Source organism: Muscardinus avellanarius (genome assembly GCF_963383645.1).
Source record: "Muscardinus avellanarius genome assembly, chromosome: 14".
NCBI classification, from domain to species: domain Eukaryota; kingdom Metazoa; phylum Chordata; class Mammalia; order Rodentia; family Gliridae; genus Muscardinus; species Muscardinus avellanarius.
The window spans coordinates 28,556,805-28,579,852 of NC_137800.1; the positions used below are offsets into that span (position 1 = coordinate 28,556,805).

The following is a 23,048-nucleotide window of genomic DNA, read 5'->3' on the forward strand; positions in this document are numbered from 1 at the left end:
TAAGACACGGTTAACCTGGACAACCATTGGTGGGGGGGGGAGAGAAAACGGGGGTGGGGGGGAGGGCACCAAATATAGTGTAAATGTATACTATTTATGTTCAATAAAAAAAATTGTTAAAAAATAAAAAATAAAAAAAATAAAAAAAATAAAATATACATCTTCTAGCTTTTTTCTTTTTCGAGATCGTTTTGTGTATCTAGAGTCCATATTCCATATTAGAATAGATTTTCTCTGAAAAATAAATAAATAAATGTGTGATAGTTTCACCTAAAAAGAAAAAGAAAAATATATTCTCTGGTAAGAAAGAAAGCAAAAAGAAATATTGAAATGTTATCTTTAAGTCATCAAAAGCTTGGTATCAGACAAATGAAACTGTTATGTGAGATTATCATTGTTAATTTTCAATAAATTGCTATAATACTAGATGTCAACCACTAAGCCAAGCATGGGAAGGAGGGATGGGGAGGGAACGGGGTGGGGATCGGGCAGGGGCTAACTGGGCGATGTGTGCATGTATGTTTACATAAGTTTTTTATACCATTATGATGTACGAATACAGTGCACCAATAAAAAAATAAAAAATTAAATTAAAAAAAGAGACCCTGTTTACAAATTTAAAAAATATAAAGTAGGTCTGGGAGTGTAGCCCGGAGGTAGAAGGGTTTCCAGGAACCCCAGTACCACCAAAAAAATAAATAAATAAAAAAATTAAAAATTAAAAAAAATAGAGATGGGGCGTAGTTTGGAGGTAGAATATCCCTGGGCTCTATCCCCAGTACTGAAAAAAGAAGTAAAAAAAAAAAAATCTCCCAACAAACTATGTTAACATGCAATAGGATATTTAACAAGCTGATGAGTTAAATATCCTATATGACCTCTTTTCACAGTCAAATAGCTTCCACAAAGTTACATAGATAATAAGAAGCTGAGCCATGATTTTAACTCAGTCTGATAAAGGTCTGAGCCAGTATACTTGACCACTAGGCTCCGTGATACGCTTTTGATCTCTGAGCTGGTTTGTTCTGTCATAGAAATGCTAGGTTTGCATTTTGCTACTTTCCATCAATACTAATAAAGAGCAGCAGGCATCCATGCCTGGACAAAGGACTCCTTCTTGTAATTGTAAAACATTTCTTCTTTTTGAAAAGCAGGAAATCATCATAGCCTTGATTTCATAGTCATTTTACCTTAACCCCATTGTATTAAACAGGTGAGAGGACTCCGAAGTCACAGGTGTGCTCTACCTCTCTCCCCAGAGGCTATTAATTCAATCCAATATTAGAGGGTGCCATGATGAGTAATTAACACAAGCAGAGAAATAATTCCCAGCCTCTTCAGAAGCCATTCAGTTGATTTTTTTAATTTGGAATATATACATATACATATACATATACATATACATATACATATACATATACATGTATGTATATGTGTGTATATTTTTGTATATGTATATATTCCACTAGCTCTGGTTTCTACTCTCTGAAATGTATAGGATAATATGAGGTTTCCATAAATGCAACCTGTAATTGTCATGTTAGTGTTGTGCTCTAACACATGAACACATTATTCATTAATGAGGATTACAAAATCCTCATATGGGATATGTACACAATGGAATTTTACTTAGCCACAAAGAACAAAATTACATCATTTGTGAGGAAATGGATGGAACTGGAGAGCATTATGCTAAGTGAGATTAGTCAGTCACAAAAAGTAAAAAAACGGATGATCTCCTTAATATGAAGAAGCTAGGGAGAAAATCTGTGGTAAGAAGAACTCTATACAAAGAAAGAGAAATCACAGATGAGCAAATAAGGTGACCTAACTGAAGTGGATGGGAGGGGGAAGAGGGAAATTGCCTAATGTACATGATGTACATTCACAAACATGTCAAAGTCAATCACTAAGCCAAACATGAAAAGGAGGGAGGGGGAGGGAATGGGGTGGGAAATGGGTAAGGGCTAATTGAGTGTTATGTACATGTATGCCTCTACCATCTCATACCCCCATTAAGATGTATGATTACAATGCACCAGTAAAAAATTTATGAAAGAAAGAATTATCTGGTTCTTATTTCTATAGAAAACAGCACATAAAAATAGAAAAAAAGGAACAAAATTTAATATGATATATTAAACTATATCTTGTTTTTCTATGCTACTATCAACCTTAGTCTTCTTCATAGGCAAAGTTGAAGAATATCCATTATATGCTGAATTTTAAAAGTGAAAATCTTTAAAACTATAATACTTTTTTCAAACTCATGAAATAAAAAATCAGAGGGGATTTCCAGTCCATAAAATGTGGAGGAAGGAAGAAATGAACATGGGTACGTGGCCAAAAGTTATCTGAACATTCCTAACCCACTAGACTAGAAAGTCTTAAAAGAGTTAACTTCTAATATACACAGTACCTAATGGTGAAGGCCAGCCTGGAGAGCTTATAGGAATCGTAAGCCAAGTGTTAATTCCCTGATATTCCCACTATTTGAAATTTTGTTTGAGGGAGTGGAGAAGGGTCATTTCTGACCATTGAGGGACTTTTTTTCTATTACTTTCTGCCAAAGTGTGAAATAACAATCACATGATTTCTGGTCAGCATAATGAACTTGTGTGAACCTCAAAAAACGCTTGGAAGTTCATTTCAGTTTGGTGACCTAACTAAGAGTAATTTTAAAATAAGACAATATTTAAAAGTCCATGTAAATATATTACATTCTTCACTTTTCATTTATAAAAAGTATGATATATAAAAAATTGAGGTTCTGGATGAATTTCAAAATAATATATTTTCTTTAGCTATTATTTGATCAGTTCTAGAGATCATCACCCCTAGAAATCAGGAAGCTCTGATTATCTCTGATTCAGTGCTAATTAACTGAATGCCTCTGGGTAAGTCATTTAACATCTTTGGCCTCTGGTTTGTTATCTGCAAAATAAGGGTTTATGAATAGATAATCTGTAACACACAATTTAATTACAAAAATATTCTAAAGTTAAATATCCTCTTTACAGAAAGTATGTACTGACATTTTGGGGCCTATGGGAATACATTCTTTTGTAGAATTTTATCAGTTTTTAAGTAAAAGTTTTTTTAAATCTTTATTGGTTAAAAAGGAATTCTACCTATAACATTGAAAATGGTCTTAATCAATCCACTCACATCAATAATTGCTAAAAGAAAAATAAGTGTAAGTATCAAGCTGAAAATTGGCATTTGTAGGTCATACTTTAGTAGACCTACAGTAGGTCTACTCCTTTGAAAAAGGAGTAGACGTCATACTGTGTCCCTTTGTCTTTAGCAGTCTAGCTTTGTTCCATAGTATATGTATAAAAGAAAAAATGTTATTAAAAGTCTCTCTTAGGTACTAACTTGTAATTAATGAAGCTTTGTCATAAACCTCTCAAAAAAAGCAGTTGAGAAGGTATTTTATTTATAAATATATACATCCCTTAGTATGCCTTTCAAAATTTTGTTCAACTCATCAAACCAAAGCACATGTAAAACTCTGACCTTCCTCTCTACCCATCTCCATTTTATTCAATTCCTATCCTAATTGGCTATGAAAATACAAGCATGTGAATAAAGATAAATCTTAAACTAAAAAAAAAGAAAAGTCATTCAAAGGATAATGGAAATTGAAGGAGAGCATATTAAGTTTCTTGTTTTTAAATCTCAGTTTAGTTCTTCTTCCTAATTTTTAGGGCTGAGGCATGAGCCAGGATTTTGAAGTCATTTGGTAAATGTCACTTCCAGAATATTGTAGAAGAGTTTTCGATTTTAAAATTTGGTAAGGCATGCCCATGCTTTGTATGTCTGAAGTTTTCTTTATGGGAGCAAATTTTAGAAGCAGAACTTCCTGAACCCAAGGACCTAATTTTATTTTTACATACAACAAACTCTAATAATGGATTAATTGAAAATTTTTAAATCTAAAAGAAATGAACTTTTATCTATGATTACTTTTTCAAAAAATCATTACTGTATAATAAGCCAGTTACCTTTTTACATCTGCCTTTATCAAGAAGACTTTGATGTTTTCATTGTCTTCAAAAACTCTTCTAGAAAGCAAAATATTCCCAGTAGTGTACTCGAGCAAATGGCTTCTGTTTAGCATAATGATTTCTTAAATATCACTTTTAAATCCTCTGTTAAAGAAAGAAAGTCAACTTCATTCAAACTTTTCCTGAGCTTGTATGAAGCTTTGTGTTTTTGTTTAACCAAACGCAGAAAGCAGTGTAATTAGACTATAGGGACTGTAGGTCATGAAGAGCAATTAGCTTGGCTGGTAAAGTTGATAGGCCAAAAATATTTTTCCTCTCTTTGTACATGAAAAAATTCAATTTAAGAAAAGTTTCATTCACAATTCCCTATCTAGTTAGTATAAACATTTATATATATATTTTTTAGTTTTATTGGTGCACTATAATCTCACATCATAATGTGGATCATGTTGACCATGGCATATATTCATAGAGTATTTGGTACTCTCCCCCACTTCCCCTTTTCTCTCCCTCCCAATACTGTCTAGATTAACAATGTTATATTCACATGTGTACACATATTCGAATATAGTTCATTCATTAATAAATCTCAGCCTTCTTCCTCCTTTCCTCTTCCTTTCTGGCTTTGCTGAGCTTTCCCCTCCATTATCTGGAGTCCTTCTGGTGTTCCTAATACTCCCTAGCTTGAGCATATTAGAGAAAACATATGTCCCTTCTCTTTCTGTGCTTGGCTAATCTCACTTAACATGTTCTCCAGGTCTTTCCATCTTCTTGCGAATGACATGATTTTGTTCTATTTATTGCTAAGTAGAATTCCATTGTGTGTATTTCCCATAATTTTGCAATCCATTCATCTGTTGATGGAAAGCTACACTGAAATTCTATCTAACTCCCATCAGAGTGGCAAGCATAAAGAAGTCAAATAACAACAAATGCTGGAGAGGATATGGGAAAATAGGAACTCTTTTATTCTGTTGATCAGAGTGCAAACTAGTTCAACTGCTATGGAGATTATTGTGGAGATTCCTTAGAAAAATGGGAATGGATCCACCATATGATCCTTCTATACCACTCTTAGGTATCTTTCCAAATGGGTTGAAATCAGAGAACTACAATAAGATATGCATACCCATGTTCATAGCAGCATATTTATATATGTTTAATTCTATGTCCTTCCTGAAGTTCTAAGTTATTCTCTAAGTTAGTCAAATACGGAATTGAAGTCAACAAAGAATGGGAAAGGAACAGTGGTTTAAGCTTTGCAAGTTATAGCAGGGGTAAAACAGAACTAAAATGTGTGTGTGTGTGTGTGTGTGTGTGTGTGTGTGTGTGTGTGTGCGCGCGCGCGCGCGCACATGCGCACACCCACACCCACATGGTGTTTATATGTGTATACACACATGATGTTTGAAGAGAAGAAAGGTTGAAACAAAAACATGAGACACTTCTTTGAAAATTATTTCTTTTTCAATGTATCTTCTGTTTACAGTTCTTTCTTGATGTGGATACTGATAATACCATATGTAACATTACAAAATTAAACATAATTTTTCAAAAACACAGTAAAAATTTGTGACTTTAAAGTCTCTTTGTGACAGATGCATTCAGCAATGATCAGTAAAGGGCTAGCAGCCCCAATGGACTTGAGTTGTATTTCATGGCACTGAGTCTGGGATTTGGAAGTTATTTTGTAATTATTTGTTGATCTCAAGAGTATATGCTTCAGGTACTTCTTCCTTTTTACCCAGAATGTAATTTCTTTTGGGTGGTGACCATGTGAGAATAATCACACTGTGGGAAGAGTTATTGTACAGTTTTCATTGTAATTTGATCAATATCAATAAACAGTTCAAAAGCTACAAAAATAGACAGCTATTTAATAGCTGTTTTTCCAATGTCAGAAAAGTGAACAATTTACACAGGGAAAAATATGTATTGGCTACAAAAAATTCACAGATTAATAAAATATTTTCTCCTAACAAATTGCTTTTTCTATGGTTTCTATTACATGAAAACATCAGAAAAACATACAATGACCCAATTATTACTCATGAGTTAATGAAAATAAAAATGAGTTCATCATGTAAAACCAATCAGGTAAAATTTAAAGTATGATTATACTTGGGTTTAAATTGACAGCAAACCCCAGATTGCAATTTTCAATAAGTAGTTCTGGAAAGCTTGCTTTGTGCTGGCCACCTGAATGTTGTTTGCTCCTAAACTCACATTTACCATTTTTAGTTGTTAATGTTAGAAACTAGAGAGTCATATTTGACTCTGTTTTTTGTTTGTTTGTTTGAGGTTTTGGGGGAATTTTTTGGTTTGTTTTTTTTTTTTTTTTTTGAGGGGTTGGTGGTACTGGGGGTGGAACCCAGAGGCTTTCTACCTCCGGGCTATATTCCCAGACCTTTTTTAAAATATTTTATTTGGAAACAGGGTCTCACTAAATTGCTGAAAGCCTCACTAAGTAGCTGAGGCTGGCTTCGAACCTGTCTGATCCTCCTTTCTCAGCTTCCCAAGAGCAGGGATTACAAGTGTGCGCCATCATACCCGGCTAGACTCTGTTTTTCTTTTATTTTCTCTCTACTTCAACCCAGCATCACTTCCAATTTCACCTTCCAACTTTTTTACATGTGTTTCTCCCTTTCTGTATCTCCTACTTATTACACTTATTGATAGCCCGTCATCTTTTATTTGAAGTTCTTTAAAGGCTTCTTTATTTTTATTTCTATCTAGAAGTCTTTCTGCCTCAGATTCATCTTCCAGACAGCCACTAAATGACAAAAAAGACACAAATGTGACAAAGGCAAAGTATTCTTACTTAAGACACTGTAATGACACATATATCAAGCTTTCATGATATGGTCCTTGTCTTTGTCTCTTGCTACTCTATGTCTCAAACATTAATTCATCATCTTAAAAGTATCTGAGAATCTATATGCCAGGTATTGTGCCATATATTATAGTACCTCTAAAATATAGTGCCTTCAACATAAGAACCTAACAAATATTTTACCTTTAATATTTTGGCAAATAAACTGTCCCCACTCCATGCTTACTGATAATACCCAGCCCAAGTTGGGATTTTATTTGGGTACTGCAACAGCTTCTTAATTCTTCTGTTAACACCCAACTCTACTTTAATGCGTAGGAATATGGCTAGAAATACAACAACAAATTTGATCAAAATGTAGCAAAGTCACCAATGTATCTACAATAAGTGAAGAGTCCTAACCAGTTCATAAGGCCTTGCAAATACCACTAGGCGTGAACCCAGCCTTCCTCCTTTCTCTCCCCTCTCCACATTCCTGTTGGACTGAATACTTCACTGCTCCACTCTTTCCTTCCTCCCTTTCTTCCTTAAATCCTACTTTCCCTCAGGTCTCAGTTTAATCATGAATTGATTAGTGTGGCAGTCCCTGACTCTCTTGACTGGGTTAAATTATGTTTCCCCATATTACCATAGCACCACTCTATAGCACTCATCACACTTGTAATTACTTGTTGGATGTCTGCAACTTCCTGGAAGAAGCTTTCCCTAATCCCCTGACAAGAGAAAGTATAGGCATTAAATGTTCTCATAGGACACTATACTTCTCCTTATCATGCATCAAAGTTCAATCATTGTTTTGTTGAGTTAAATTGAAAATATGTCTCTAGTTCTGATGGAACTTAGAGGTTTGACTCTAGCAGTACATAGGTACTCCTAGCTAATGCTCTTGCTTGTGTTAACTTTCCTGTCAGAATCTCTAGGAGCCTTTGCTAATCAAACTTTGTACCACTCCCAAATCAGATTGGCTTCCTCTCTTTAGTGCTCACATAATTCCTAGTGCACATTTCTTTCGTGGTACCTACTAGACTTTATTGCAGTTATCTATTTGTAAATCTCTTATTAGACAGTTTTCTGCAGATAAGGGATGATGCATTATTTATGTTTCATACTGCTCGCATACTCAATAAGTATTTATAGAATGAATGAATGCATGAGTACATGTAAAATAGGAATTAGGTGTCCTCTTGCTGCCAAGCAATAGGTATTCTCTCATAAGAGAAACATCTGAAGGACATCTCAGTGGCAAAGCTGATGGGTCAGGGTCCCACCATGCCCAGCTAGAGATTTTAAAAACAAAATACTTGGGCTTGATAGAAATGTTCTGGATCTTAGCAATTTAGAATATTTCATTTTCCATTATAAACATCCAACAAATCTCTAAATGTTACCCCTATGTCAGAATAGTATGTTAATAAGTACAATTACTCTCCTTTCCATCTAAGGTCATTTATTTTTATAATATATATATATATATATATATATATATATATATATATATATATATATATATAATTTTTTTTTTGGTGGTACTGGGGTTCCTGGTAACCCTTCTACCTCCGGGTTACACTCCCAGACACCTATTTTTTATATTTTTATTTGAAAACAGGGTCTCTTAAGCCAGCACGGCTGGCTTCGAACCTGTGCAATCCTCCTGTCTCCACCTCCCAAGCGCGGGGATTACAAGCGTGCACCACCACGCCCAGCTCATCAAAATATTTGTGACAATATCCTTTATGAGGTGTAAAACAGACGCCTTTACCTCCTTTGTTGTTTCTTTTTGTTTGTTTGTTTTTGTTTTTGTGGTACTAGGCATTGAACCGAGAGGCATTCTACTTCCCAACTATACCCCTAGACCTTTCTATTTTGTGTTTTAAAACAGAGGATCCCTAGCTAGGTTGCTCAGATCTCACTAAGTTGCTGAAGCTGTCCTCCAAACGTCAATCCTTCTGTGTCAGCCCCCCTAGTACTGGGATGACAGGTATGTACTACACACATGGCTTCCTTTACTTATTTTAAGGAAATATTGAAAATAGTAGCAGTTACACAGTTACATTGGCAAGTACTTCTTTGTCTTATATGAAATATTATTGCTTTGTTGTCAGAAATAAAATGATCCTTTTTTTTTTTTTTTGGTGGTACTGGGGTTTCTGGAAATCCTTCTGTCTCTGGGCTACACTCCCAGACCTATTTTTATACTTCTTTATTTGGAAGCAGGGTCTCTTCAGCCAGCGCGCTGGCTTCGAACCTGCGCCATCCTCCTGCCTCTGCCTCCCAAGCGGGGATATTACAAGTGTGCGCCACCAGCCTGGCTAAAACGATCCTCTTAATGTAGGCACTGCACAGCGTCTCCTTTCATTCACGCTCTTGAATGTTCTTCAATTAAATGTATCTCAGTCTCTACCCACAGAGATCAAGTCAAGAATAAATCTGTCAGCTGGGTGCGGGGATAAACACCTGTAATCTCAGTACTTGGTAAACAGACAGCAGGACTGCAGGTTGTGGCCAACCTCAGCAATTTAGTGAGACCCTCAGCAACTTAGCAAGACTCTATTTTTAAAAACGGGCTGTGGGTAGTATATCTGGGAGATAAAAATGCCCCTGGGTTCAATCTCTGGTACCAAAAAAAAAGGAAAGAAGAAATAAATTTGTCACCCAGTTCATGCCAAGTAAAATTAAATCAAGTATATGATTTTTAGTGATACTTTGGAGAAAAGAGATGTGCTTTCCTTATGCTAGCAGTAGTGTGCCTGGTATTCTCCAGAAACATGATGCTGAGCCTGAGGATGAAGTAAACGTAGGGAAAGCAAGCCGAGAAACAGAAGCAAACATTTTGGCTGACCTTGCCTGGTCTGCATGCGGCCAAGCCTGGAACCTTCTGACATCTGAACTTTTCTTTCATGTGAAATGTTCCCCTTCCATCTTTAATTAAGCAGATTTGGTGAGATTTTTTACTTGTAATTTTAATAGTTCTGATTGATATAGGAACTAAACTGCATTAAGAGTTTTGATAAGCGCCACTTCTCTACATTACCTCTGGCATATTTTAGAACTCTGCAATTTTCTCACAACCTAAACAAAATTATGGCTTCCTTTCAAAGTCACCCCATTACATTACATACCTCCCCATGCACTGTTATTGTTATTCAAGATAGAGGGGCATTTCCACTAGTGCACAATAAACTATTTTTGAGGGCATATGCACAAAAATAAGAGCACAATGAAAAAGAAATGGAGGATAATTACAATCATGACATGAATATATTTTAGAAGGCAGTCGTTGATTTGGCCAATTCAAAGTCAAATTAATACATCTCTATTTACAATTTGAATTGTAAAAATCTTTGAAGGCACCCTCATTCTGCTAACGTAAAATGAGGAATGCTTTTTTAAACTCTGAGCAGGCCGTTGGCACTTTCAGCTAATAAAGAAGGGCATGTTGCAGAAGTGAAGAGCAAATATGTGATGACTACTGCTCAACAAATAATAGTTAAATACAAATAAATTAAATATTAGAACTTACACCTCTAACTTCTAATATTTTCTTAAAGAAAATTAAAGCCATAATTTTGTTTAGGTTGTGAGAAAATTGCAGAGTTCTAAAATATGCCAGAGGTAATGTGGAGAAGTGGCGCTTATCAAAACTCTTAATGCAGTTTAGTTCCTATATCAATCAGAACTATTAAAATTACAAGTAAAAATCTCACCAAATCCGCTTAATTTTAAGAAAATCCGCTTAAAGGGACTCCCACATACTTTTTTTCTTAAAGAAAATATTAGAATTACCAACAACATCCACACACTCTTTGATATTTTCGCTCAGATGCATGTGGAACTCCTAGCCACTCAGCAGTCATCTGGAGCAGCAGAGCTGGTCTTAACATTTACACTTGCTTGATGAGAAGATGTTGAAATACTCACAAGTACACTTATTAAGTAAAAGAAATGACAGTGCATATTGGCCGTCTCCAAATGTTGACAAGGGACACAGAAGTAAAGAAGGAAAATGCTTTCAAAATGCTAAGTGGTCCATGAAAAGGAAATAAAGCCAGGTTTCTAGTGTATCCTTATACATCTTGATCCACATTTGTTTATCTAGCTAAAATTATATTTTATAAATATCTAAGGAAAAATATGCTATCGGAAAGCAGTTGAGGTTAATTTGAATTTTGAGAGTCGTATTATCAAGCCATAAGAAGTCTCGGGGCATAAATTAGTCATTCATTAACATTAGGCTCTGGTATCTACAGGCAGTAAGTCAGTAACTTATGTAATGCATTTATCTGCTAATTTAGTCATTTACATGATGGATGTGAGACAATTTCAAAGGAAGTTTATAAAGGGACTCCCACATACGTTTTCAATGTGCTAGATTTTTCAATAAATGCAACACATGAGACTTTTTAAATATATTTAAAGTATCAGAAGACTAATATATTTGTTACACTATACAAGTGCATCAGGCAGAAGAGAGGAGTCTAATGTTACAGAAGTGCTGTCTTTCGGCGCAAGCAATAGACTTAATGTTATCCAAAGATTAAATTAATTTAGTAAATGGGAGAATGAGTGGGAAGGCATCAGGATGTGCCTACTGGACTTCTTTATTTCCTTCCCTTCACGCAGTTGAGCCCACAGAAGGTGGTGGTCACACAAGAGAAGGGATGCAATGACGTGGAATTCCCTGATGATTTCTTTAGCTTTATTCATATATATATATATGTATATATATATATATAATTATACAAGTCATCTTTTCTTCAAGTAAAAATGTTAACATATGATGCAATATTCAGTAGACATGTTTTTTTTTAAATCCTCTGATTTCACTAACTTTTAAGCCAGAACTCATAATAATATGTAAAGTAAAAATGTGTATGTCATAAAAAGGCTCACTAAGGTGTTCAAAGTATATAGCTGATTTGAAAGAACTGTTTACAGGTTGAAATTGTTCTATGTTACTAAAACATAAGTATAAAAATAAAAGTCACCATTAAAATAGTAACATTGTACTTTCTCAACTGCTCTTAAAAACAATTAAACTTTACATTTTTGTGTGTGTAATACAATATACACAGTCAAGTTTTACATAAGTATTGCTCTTGAATTCGGTGTCAAGCAAGCAATTGTAAATCTGGGATCAGCTCCAGCAGTTTCTGTATTTAAATATAGAATAGTATCACATTGGTTCAAATGAATGGCTTCCACACAGCTTAATTATGTTCAAGCTGCAAATAAATGCATATGCTGTGTCCATGGATTTGCAAATACAAAGCATTGGCTCCCTCTGCATAACCATCTGTGCATTGCTTTTGTTTTCTAAATTTAATAATACAGATAATAAAGCCAAATCTTCTTTAAAATCAGCATTAGATAATTGGAACAAGGGTCTAACTACATGTAACACAATGATATTATTTCTTAACCACTTAAAATTTCTGAAGTAACAGTGGTGATGGCAGAAATAAATATGTTTTTAAGAAAAGGATCCTATTATGCCACAATGAAAAAGGCTATATATAAAAATGTTAAATACTACAATTTCAAATAAAAATATACCAAGGTTATCAAGCAGAAGACACATTGAAAATAGCACTAGCTAAGTAATCCTTGTATGGTATTTTGACCACCAGGAGATAAAACACAAAAGGATTCTAAATGTGTCCTAAGAATGTGGGGGATGTTAGTTCACATACCTAATGTCACCGCCAAATGTGTGACTTCTGGGAATGAAGCAAGTAATAGCCTGGCGGTACGTACGCTCAGCCTGAACTCCAAGTATTTTGTCTTCATTTCTACAACCAGGACTTTGCCTCAGGAATACAGCATCAAATCCTGCCTGAGTTTCTAGCCTAACACCCCACCTTATTAATTTCAAACTAAAGATCATTGTGGCACCAATTTTCTCCTTAGTTTCCTGCCTGCCGGCCTGCCCTACAAATTACAGACTTACAGGACCCCACAATCACGTAGCCAATTTCTTACAAATCTCTCTTCCTCTCTCATGCTGCATGTGTGTATCTTAGTCTTAATGAGCTGCCACCCAAAATACCATGGGCTGAATGGCTTAAAATAAATTTATATTTTCATAATTTTATCAGGGTTCTAGCAGAGCTCAGTTCTTGGTAACAGCCACCTTTCTAGCTTGCAGATGGCACCTCCTTACCTTCTCTCTGGTTTTTAAATGTAGGAGAAAAAGAGTACAACCTCTCTGATTTCTCTTCTTATAAGGTCACTACCCGATGATCATGACCACATCTAAAGCTAATTAAGACTCCATCTACAAATACCATCATCCTGTGGTCAGGCCCTCCACATATAGATTTGGCAGGGAGAGGGAGAGAATTCAGTGGACAGCACAAGTCTTCTCAATAGAGAGATAAATATCCTATTGTTTCTGTTTCTCTAGAGAACTTTGACTCACACACCTCTTTTACTTCATCATCTCTAAAATCTAATCTCCAAAATGGTACTCTCTGACCAAATTGGTAATTTCTTATCATTGGCCTTCCTACAGTTCTCTCAGCTGATCTTCATCTTCAGTGAGATTTCCAAACCTAGGCCACTTTATTTCTTACAAAACTGTTGACTGTCTCACAACTTCAGGGTCTATTCTCAGCTGGATGCTCAAAGCTGCCCTGTCATTTCTTCAAAAGTTATCCAGATTTTCACCTCATTTTTCAAAACACTGAAGTTATAGGCGATTTTAATTGCACCATAACAATCAACACTGTTTCATTTCTACTTTACTCAAGATCTTTGTGCCTTTTGACCCTATTGATTATCCTGAGTCCAACATGCAAACATTATGTTTGTAGAAAATGTTTTAAAGAATATGTAAAGGTTAATTACAAAATGCTTGTTACAAGGATGTCAGTAATTTCCTCATCTTATTTTTCTTGGCACTCAGGTGCCTACCACAGGTTCTGATCAGTATTACTTAATAGAATCCTATTAAATAAATAAGTACTCTCAGGAAGAAAATAGTACATAGGTTGATGATGACAGCCAAATGACAGGGTAAGACAAATGAGTTATTATCATTAAAGTAGAAAATGGGTAAAATGCTGAGGCCAAGTTATTTAATGATAATTCTCTCTCCCTTTATTTTCAATAATTGGTATCAGAGTTCATTCAGCTCATAGAAATGATGAAGTAGAAATATACACTGTATATTGCATTCTACCCTACAAATTAAGCAAAGGGTCTCTGAACTTTCCTGTAGAAGGAACTTTGCAGTAACCTTCCCATACTTTTTAAAACACATTCTCAGCAAACCTAGTGTCATAGCCTGGTTTGCTGGAAAGCATATTTGACAGGGAACAACAGATCTCAGTTGTAGTTCTGTTCCTGGCTAATTCGCTGTGTTTTCTAAAAGCACTTAGTTAACTTTCTTAAAATTCTGCTTCATTACTTGTGAATGGATTGGATTTGATTATTTCTAAGATCTCTTTGAGCTCTAAATTTCTTTTCTAGTCTGATGAGATTTAAATTTTTAAAACCCTTGCTTCTTATTCAGTCTTTAAAAACAAAATTGCCATACAGCACTTTTTATTGCAGAAAAAAGTTTCTTTGTCAGCATTTCAAGATGCTTACAGATAAATTTTTATACATCCTAATGCAAAAGATGCTAATTTTTAGTCATTTTAACCTTTTTTTTAGTCTTCATAAAGATTTTGTTATGTTATTCATTATTTTAGTGGGATTATAAATTAAACCACTCCAATAGAATTGAGAAGAAAACAACAGATCTGTGAATATTTGGAAACTTAATACATGATAAAACAAGAAAAATAAGTAAAGGGTATGTGTTTGCAATAAATCTTACTATAAGAACACGCTTGTAATCCATGCACTTGGGAGGAGGAGACAGGAGGATCGCACAGGTTCGAAGCCAGCTGCGCTGGCTCAAGAGACCCTGTTTCCAAATAAAAAAAGTATACAAATAGGTCTGGGAGTGTAGCCCAGAGGTAGAAGGGTTTCCAGGAACCCCAGTACCACCAATATATATATATATATATATATATATATATATATATATATATATGCCTTATAATCCATTCTAAATGAATTAAAAGCCTAATCTGTAAGCCTTTGAAAAGAAAATATAGAGCCTGACATGGCGGCATATACCTGTAATCCCAATACTTAGGAGGCTGAAACAGGAGGATCACAGGTTTGAAATCTGCCTAGACAATTTATCAAGACCCTGTTTCAACATAAAAAAATAAAAAGGGCAGGCTGTGTCTGGTTCCCGCTCTCACAGCCATTGCAGTACATTGAGCTCCATAGAGACAGCATGGGGCAAGTGAGAGCTGGACCGTCACTGAGCGACTCTGGACCTCACAGAGGAAAAACAACATAGGCAAAGGAGATCCTAAGAAGCTGAGAGGCAAGATGTTCATCATATGCATTCTTTGTGCAAACTTGCTGGGAAGAGCACAAGAAGCAGCACCCAGATGCTTCAGTCAACTTCTCAGAGTTTTCTAAGAAGTGCTCAGAGAGGTGGAAGACCATGTCTGCTAAAGAGAAAGGGAAATTTGAAGACATGACAAAGCCTGTTATGAAAGAGAAATGAAAATCTATATCCCTCCTAAAGGGGAGACAAAAACGTTCAGGGATCCCAATGCACCCAAGAGGCCTCCCTCGGCCTTCTTCTTGTTCTGTTCTAAGTATCGCCTCCAAATTAAAGGAGAACATCCTGGCCTATCCATTGATGTTGCAAAGAAACTTGGCGAGATGTGCAATAACACTGCTGCAGATGACAAGCAACCTTATAAGAAAGCTGCTAAGCTGAAGGAAAAATATGAAAAGGATATTGCTGCCTACTGAGCTAAAAGAAAACCTGGTGCAGCAAAAAAGGGAGTTGTCAAGGCTGAGGAGCAAGAAAAAGAAGGAGGAGGAGAAAGATAAGGAGGTTGAAGAGGATGAAGAAGAGGAGGAAGACGAAGAAGATGAAGATACAGATGATGATGAATTAGTTGGTTCTAGTGCAGTTTTTTTTTCTTGTCTATAAAGCAATTAACCCTTCTGTACACAGATCACTCCTTTTAAAGAAAAAAACTGAAATGTAAGGTTATGTAAGATTTGTTTTTAAACTGAAGTGTCATTTTTTGTATAATTAACACACTACCGAATGTGTCTTTAGATAGCTCTGTCCTGGTGACATTTTCAATAGCCACTAACTTTGCCTGGTACAGTCTGGGGGGTGTAAATTGACATGGAAATTTAAAGCAGGTTCTTGTTGGTGCACAGCATAAATTAGTGACATATGGGGACAGTAGTTTTTGTCATCTTCAGTTTTCTCTGATGTAGCTTTTACAAAATAATTGTTCTGTTAACTGAATTTCACTCTGTAATTGCAAAATAAAAAAGTTGCAGTTGTTTTTTTGTTGACATTCTGAATGCTTCTAAGTAAATAAAATTTTTTTATTAGAAAAAATCAAAAGGGTAAACAATCAATCAATTAAAGGGCTAGGGTGTAGACTGAAAGTAGAGCACTTTAGGTTCAATCTCCAGTACAGAAAAAATTAAAAGAAAATACAGTGAAATATCTTTATGACTGTCCAGGTTGGGAAAGATTTCATAAATATAATTTTTAAGAGCTCAAAACATAAAAGACTAATGAATTTCAACATGTGAAATATTTTAAGTTTTCAATTAGTAACCAAACACAAGTAAAAATACCAATCACCAACTGGAAAAGCTATTTGAAATTCTTGTAATTAACAAAAAATTACAATGTCTAAAAAGCTCCTACTAATTAATAAAGTAGACAAACAATAAAAATGAGAAAAAGATATAAATAAGCAACCCAGTAATGAGACCAAATATTCAATGAATACATAAAAAGATACTTAACTTCAATTCTAAGTAGATAGTGAAAAAGAATACAGTGAAATATCTCACATCCATCAGACTTGAAAAAGTTAAAAATATTTTAAAATACTATCAAGATGGTGGTGGGAAATCATATATATTGCTAAACTGTAAAGTTATATAAATACTCTGATAATGTGGCAGTATTCTGGTAAAACTGGACATGTCCACAACATTTGTACTGTCATATGAATATTCTTCCAGAGAACGCGAGTACATGTGCATAAGCAACCTGTGGTGGGACATGTCATATGAATATTCTTCCAGAGAACGCGAGTACATGTGCATAAGCAACCTGTGGTGGGACAATAATATATGGAGTTTATAAAACTGGACAGTGGTGTAACTGCTCATTTAAAAAATGGTTAATAATGCCAGGCTTGGTGGCGCATGCTTGTAATCCCTGCGCTTGGGAGGTGGAGACAGGAGGAGCACACAGGTTCGAAGCCAGCCTCACTGGCTTAAGAGACCCTGTTTCCAAATAAAAATATAAAATGTAGGTCTGGGAGTGTAGACCAGAGGTAGAAGGGCTTTCAGGAACCCCAGTACCACCAAAAAAAAAAAGGCTAATAAATCAATAAATCAAGGCATACTCCATCAATAGCATAATACACAGGACTTAAAATGAAGAGAGGCTGGAAGTGTAGCTCACTGGTACAGTATGTGCTTAGCACACATGAGGCCATGGATGTGATCTCCAGCAATAAAAAAGAAAAAAGAAAAAAGAACCAGAGATATATGTATTACCACGGTGAAAACTCAAAAACAGAATACTGAACAAATAAATGCAAGTTAAATAATGGCATGCACTTTTCATGTTATTTTCGTAAACAATAAAATATACAAAACATTCCATCACATTTACGGATAAATTATACAGTAATCTATAAATGCCTACATGAAATTAATAAACATCCTAACAGGCAGGGTAGGTAGACAAAGTACTGTAATTTATTTTTAATATTTTTGTTATTCTCATCCTTTATTCAGAACACAGGGCATCCTTTATTCAGATCATTAAAGGAACAAGCAGCAAGCATGACCTCAATTCTGGGAATATAAGTAGCTTTCCAATTCAGGTATTCCCTAAGGAGCGAGAACCATATTACTCAGTGAGCCACCAGAGAGTTTTGGCTTCAACTCACTAAGGGCAGGAAGGAGTGCAGGTCCTGGTGAGCCATCGTGATCTTCATCACAGCAAATCAGAATCCAATTTTTCAAACTAATTGTAGGTAGAAGAAAGAAATAACTCCAGAATGAATTATTGGACAACTACTGAAGTGTCCTCCATCATGAGCTGGGAGAATCCCTAGAGTGACTGTTAGGAGCAAGGATCCTTTCATGTGCTCCCAGTTATTATAGAGTACATCAAGGCTGGCAAGTGTTAGTCCTGCCAGGCCACCTTCTGCCATCCCTCGAAGACCACCTGTACATTTATACAACATGCCTGCCATGGTTCCAGCAGCGACTGTATTAAAGATATCTCCAGCACCTCGTGATAACACCAAATGTGCTATAGAGCAAAGCCAGAGAACCCAATGTTTTAGCCCAAAGTGCCCCTTGCTAGTCACCATATTCAAAATCTATACATTTCTTGGTTTGGACCAGGCCATGGTTCTGAATTTCCTTCAGTCTTGGCCAAAGACCGTTCACTGCCCCAAATGCATCCCCTGATGTGCAGCATCCTCCGATGGTGAAGAAGGCGAGCTCAAATCTGACCTGGCTCTTAATAGCTCCAGTAGATAAAATGAACTCATCTGTCTCCTGCACAAGATATAGTGGATCCACATTTAAATAAGGAGACAGAGGGTTCATACCAGTTAGCGGGACACTGGCCAAATCTGCATGTGAGTAACCCACGCTCCCAAGAAGCCAGCCAAGCTGCCAGTGGTCTTGTTGCCACTTCCTCTGCCTCCCTCCATCTTGTTGCGGGCCAGTGTCATCTGCTTGTGGTTTTGGCCGGGCTCGCAGGCTCAGCCATTGAGCCCCAGGGACTGTGGGGACCCGCACCTCCACGGCCTCTTCACACACTGACCTGGTCTCTGGCCTTCAATATATATATATATATATATATATATATATATATATATATATATATATATATATATATTATTTTTTTTTTTTGGTGGTACTGGGCGTCTGGGTGTGGAACCCAGGGGCTTTCTGCCACCGGGCTATACTCCCAGACCTATTTTATATTTTATTTGGAAACAAGGTCTCACTAAGTTGCTGGGAGCCTCACTTAGTAGCTGAAGCTGGCTTTGAACCTGTCCGATCCTCCTGTCAGCCTCCCAAGCATGGGGATTACAAGAGTGCACCACCACACCCGGCTCTAATATTTTCTTTCAAATGTGACTATATCAAATTTTTAAATATGTGATGACATTGTTTTCTTGTGTGATTATATTGTTTGTATACTTTTCTATATGTCTGAAAATTTTTATCATAGTCACTGAATAAAGAATGGCAGTAAAGTCAGGCGTGGTGGCACATGCTTGTAATCCCAGCATTTCGGAGGCTGAGACAGAAGGATTGCAGTTCACGAACAGCCTCGGCAATTTAGGTCCTTTGCAACTCAGTAAGAACCTGTCTCAAAATAAAGAATAAAAAATAGGGCTTGGGGTTGTAACTCGGAGGTAGAATGCTCCTGGGTTCCATCCCCAGTACCGCAAGAAAGAGTTAAAAAAAGAATAAAATATAGGGCTGGTGGGTGTTGCTCAGAGATAAAATGCTCCTGGGTTCCATTCTATAGTACCACAAAAAAAGAAGAAAGAAAGAAAGAAAGAAAGAAAGAAAGAAAGAAAGAAAGAAAGAAAGAAAGAAGGAAGGAAGGAAGGAAGGAAGGAAGGAAGGAAGGAAGGAAGGAAAGAAAGAAAGAAAGAAAGAAAGAAAGAAAGAAAGAAAAGGAGGGAGGAAGGGAGGGAGGAAGGGAGGGAGAGAGGAAGGAAAAAGAAAAAATATAGGGCTGGGGGGTGTAGCTCGGAGGTAGAATGCTTCTGGGTACTATTCTATAGTACCGAAAAAAAAAAAAAAAAGAACCAACTCATAGGAAACACTAAGGCAAGACAGACAAAACTCTTGAGAGAAAAGAAAGAAGAGTTACAATAAGCAACTGCACAATTTTCCTCCTACATAGCTGTAAAAATGCCACCTTCAGTTACTAAGAAAGTATGCAGAGGAGTGACACACAGCTGCCTTTTGAATCAATCAGCAAATAAAGAGAGAATCATTACCATTGTGCGCTTGCATTTCTTAACAGAAGTAAGACACTCTTCTTCAAAACTATGATAACTTGGTCAACTTGTGGCTAATGGCTTGATAAAACTAATAGCAAAGATTCAAAAAGGATGCCTTTGAAATTTACAAATTGCCCAAATGTATGTATGATACCATAAATTTATATTTAGGTAGAAAATATAGATAGTATTTTTAATAAAAAGTTTAAAATTATCTGGGCAAAGCCTGGGATGTAGCTCAGTGGCAAAGCACCTGGCAAGTGCACAGCCCTGGGTTCGATCCTCAGTTCAAAAAGACACGTACAAAAAATTATCTTAAAAAAATTATCTGGGTGGGAGTTATAACTCAGTGGCAGAGCTTATCATTAAGCATGCATAAGGCCCTGGGTTTGATTGTCCAGAATCAAAATCCAGAAAAAAATATTATTCTATGTAGAACATGTTATTTTAAAAAACAATTCTAGTCACTTAAATATCTGGATTACAATGATTTCAATTTCCCCAAATTATTTATTTTACAAGTAACTACGATGATTTTCCCTAGACTTCCGATTGCACTTTCAGTTCGGATATTAGCTGGTGCCAACATTTTATATTTATAAGATCTCATGTACCCTGTTACCATTTAGCATGGAGAAAACCTATTTGTAAACAAAATGGTGATACATTATGGTAGCCAAAGGGCAAAGCTTTACCTGGACAGAGATTCATCATTTTTTAATGCAGCACAGCTTGATGCTTACAATATCATCAAGCACTCTGAAAGGTTCTTGCCAGAGATTGATGACCTAAACAATTATGGAAGCTTAATAATCGCATCAACAACTGCAGGTTTAATATTGCATTCACAGAAATATTATTTTCATTCTTGCCCATGCTTTATTATTGGCCAAATTATACCAATATTTTGACAAGAGAAAATATTAAAGTTACAATCTTATTATTTCATATTAGTTAATTAAATTAGGCATACAGAGTGCTATATTAGCAAGTATCATGTCAAAAATAATTTACTTTCAAAACCACAATATATTAATATTTCACAATATATTAACTGATTTTTTGAAGATAGCATTTTATCAGCTATAACACATGGAAATTATCAAAGGGAAATCTAGAAAGAAAAAATTAATCTGGTCAGTTTGTTTTAATTGCAAATATATACAAAAAAACTTCATAATATATTTATTTGTGCTACCTGTAATGTATATATAGATAACTGAGTCAAAGAAGATGATTTTCTCATTTTATTCTCTTTTTTTCAGAAAAATTTTTAATTTGTATCATCAACTTGATTATTTATAGAAGTATATTATGCTGGTCAGTACCTCTATTTGGACTAAAAACTTTTCTACATGTATAATTTAACTGATTTTAATTATCTCACTGAAGTAGAAATAATGGTGTTACTACTGTGAACCAAGCATTGAACAGTAAAGGTATTTTTTCGGTAATGTTGTGAAAGTAGCTGAACTGTAAATGTAAAACCAAACCACGTTTGGTTCACACTCATTTCATAACCTACTATTTTTATCCTTTGCGGAGCTATTTACATGTACATACAATTCAAAAATACAATTCAATAAGATCTAAATCAATGCGTGACTTTTTTATTTAAATTTTGTAGTAGGCATTATCAACAAAGGCAGCCTATTAAAAAGGTTATTTCTTTACTCTAAATTAATACTAGAAGGACAAGTAACGTAAACTATTCTGCAGACAAGCCAATAATGAAAACATAGCTGAAGCAGTAAACCTTGCTGATGAGACTCAAGAGAAATTCCTTAACAGATGTTTCCCTAAGCAAATATATGCCTTGCCTACTCTGATTATGACGGCCTTGAGAATTCATGATTTGATTCAACACTCAGCTACTCTTCAGTAGCCTCATAAAAATATGATTCGTACAAAGAGTAAAAGAATACATTCTGCGCTTTCCTTTTCTAAAGACCACTATCTCCCGTATTATTGTTCTTGGCCCCACGTGGTAAGTCTGTGGTCCAACGGCGCTGCTTACAACACTACAATTAAGGTTGTGTCAGCATTTTATTATGAACAAAAGTAGACAAAGCCTTCTTTTTTTCTGATTTTGTAAGCTTTGTTTAGTTGAGTGTCCACTGACTGCAATAGTTTAGTCTTACCTCCTATTTGCCTCCGCTAAGAATTTCTGATATCTCGCTCTTGCCTGAATAAAAGATTTGTGTACAAATGCTTTTAAATGAACTTCTTAAAACAACAACAACCATGAAATTATGCCTGACAGTTTAACCTCTCAGGTTCAAGTCTAATCATAGTAATATTCTGACGACTTCTTTCTGGAGGGAGCATTAGCAGGAAAAAGTTGGGTTATAATAGCAATTTTTTAAAAAAAAGTACACAGAGAGCAGCAAGAGTCACAGTTACTAAGTCCTGTTATAATTGCCTCTCGTGAAAATCTCTGTGATTTTGCTATTTTCTATTTCTGTGTATTAAAGTCCTTATAGTTTTAAATATTTTTAATAAAAATCTTCAATTGTCTAGTATTTTTTACTGAGCAGGATCATCAAAATATATACCTATTAATTGTGTGACTTTGGGTAATTTGTTTGATTGCACCCTAACTTCAAATCTCCTGAGTACTGAATATGAATAATTAGGATTTCTGTTTCAGCAGACTATGTGAAATTAAACTGGATAATTCATGTGTTAATGCACAGTACCTAGAACTTTATAATCACGTGCATCTTCTCTATCTTTACTCATTACAGCCCCATTTTAGTTATTACCATAAGTTCCTCCTTCTGCAGTTACATGTCTTAAAGTGAACAAATCTACTTTCTACCCAAACATTAAGCATCCTAAACCATCTTTCTCTTTACTCTAATACAAGCTACAAATTAAGCAAATCAATGACTTTAGTAATATTAATAAATTATCCTATAGAGTCTAGGAAGGAAAATAACATGGAGATAGTGCCTCGTACCTGGCATCAAGGGATATACTTCATAAAATATGAGTCTTTAGTACTATTAAATAGTTGTAATATCATGTGTGTGTGTGTGTTTCTAGGAATTGAACCCAGGGGTATTCTACCACTCAGCTACAACTCAACACTTT

The 23,048-nt window shown here is 35.5% G+C and overlaps 2 pseudogenes across 2 annotated transcripts in view; one reads left to right on the forward strand and one right to left on the reverse strand.

Moving 5' to 3' along the window:
- The window catches only part of LOC308273115 (high mobility group protein B1-like), a 162,613-nt pseudogene extending 146,760 nt beyond the window's left edge, over nucleotides 1–15,853 (forward strand). The window contains exons 2-3 of the transcript in view: nucleotides 12,471–12,589; nucleotides 15,130–15,853. The product of the transcript in view is annotated as a high mobility group protein B1-like (transcript). The remainder of the gene's footprint in view (nucleotides 1–12,470; nucleotides 12,590–15,129) is intronic.
- Nucleotides 15,854–17,933: 2,080 nt separating this feature from the next.
- Nucleotides 17,934–18,638, reverse strand: LOC308273116 (mitochondrial import inner membrane translocase subunit Tim23-like; annotated as a pseudogene). Its single transcript has one exon. The product of its transcript is annotated as a mitochondrial import inner membrane translocase subunit Tim23-like (transcript).
- Nucleotides 18,639–23,048: the final 4,410 nt, after the last annotated feature.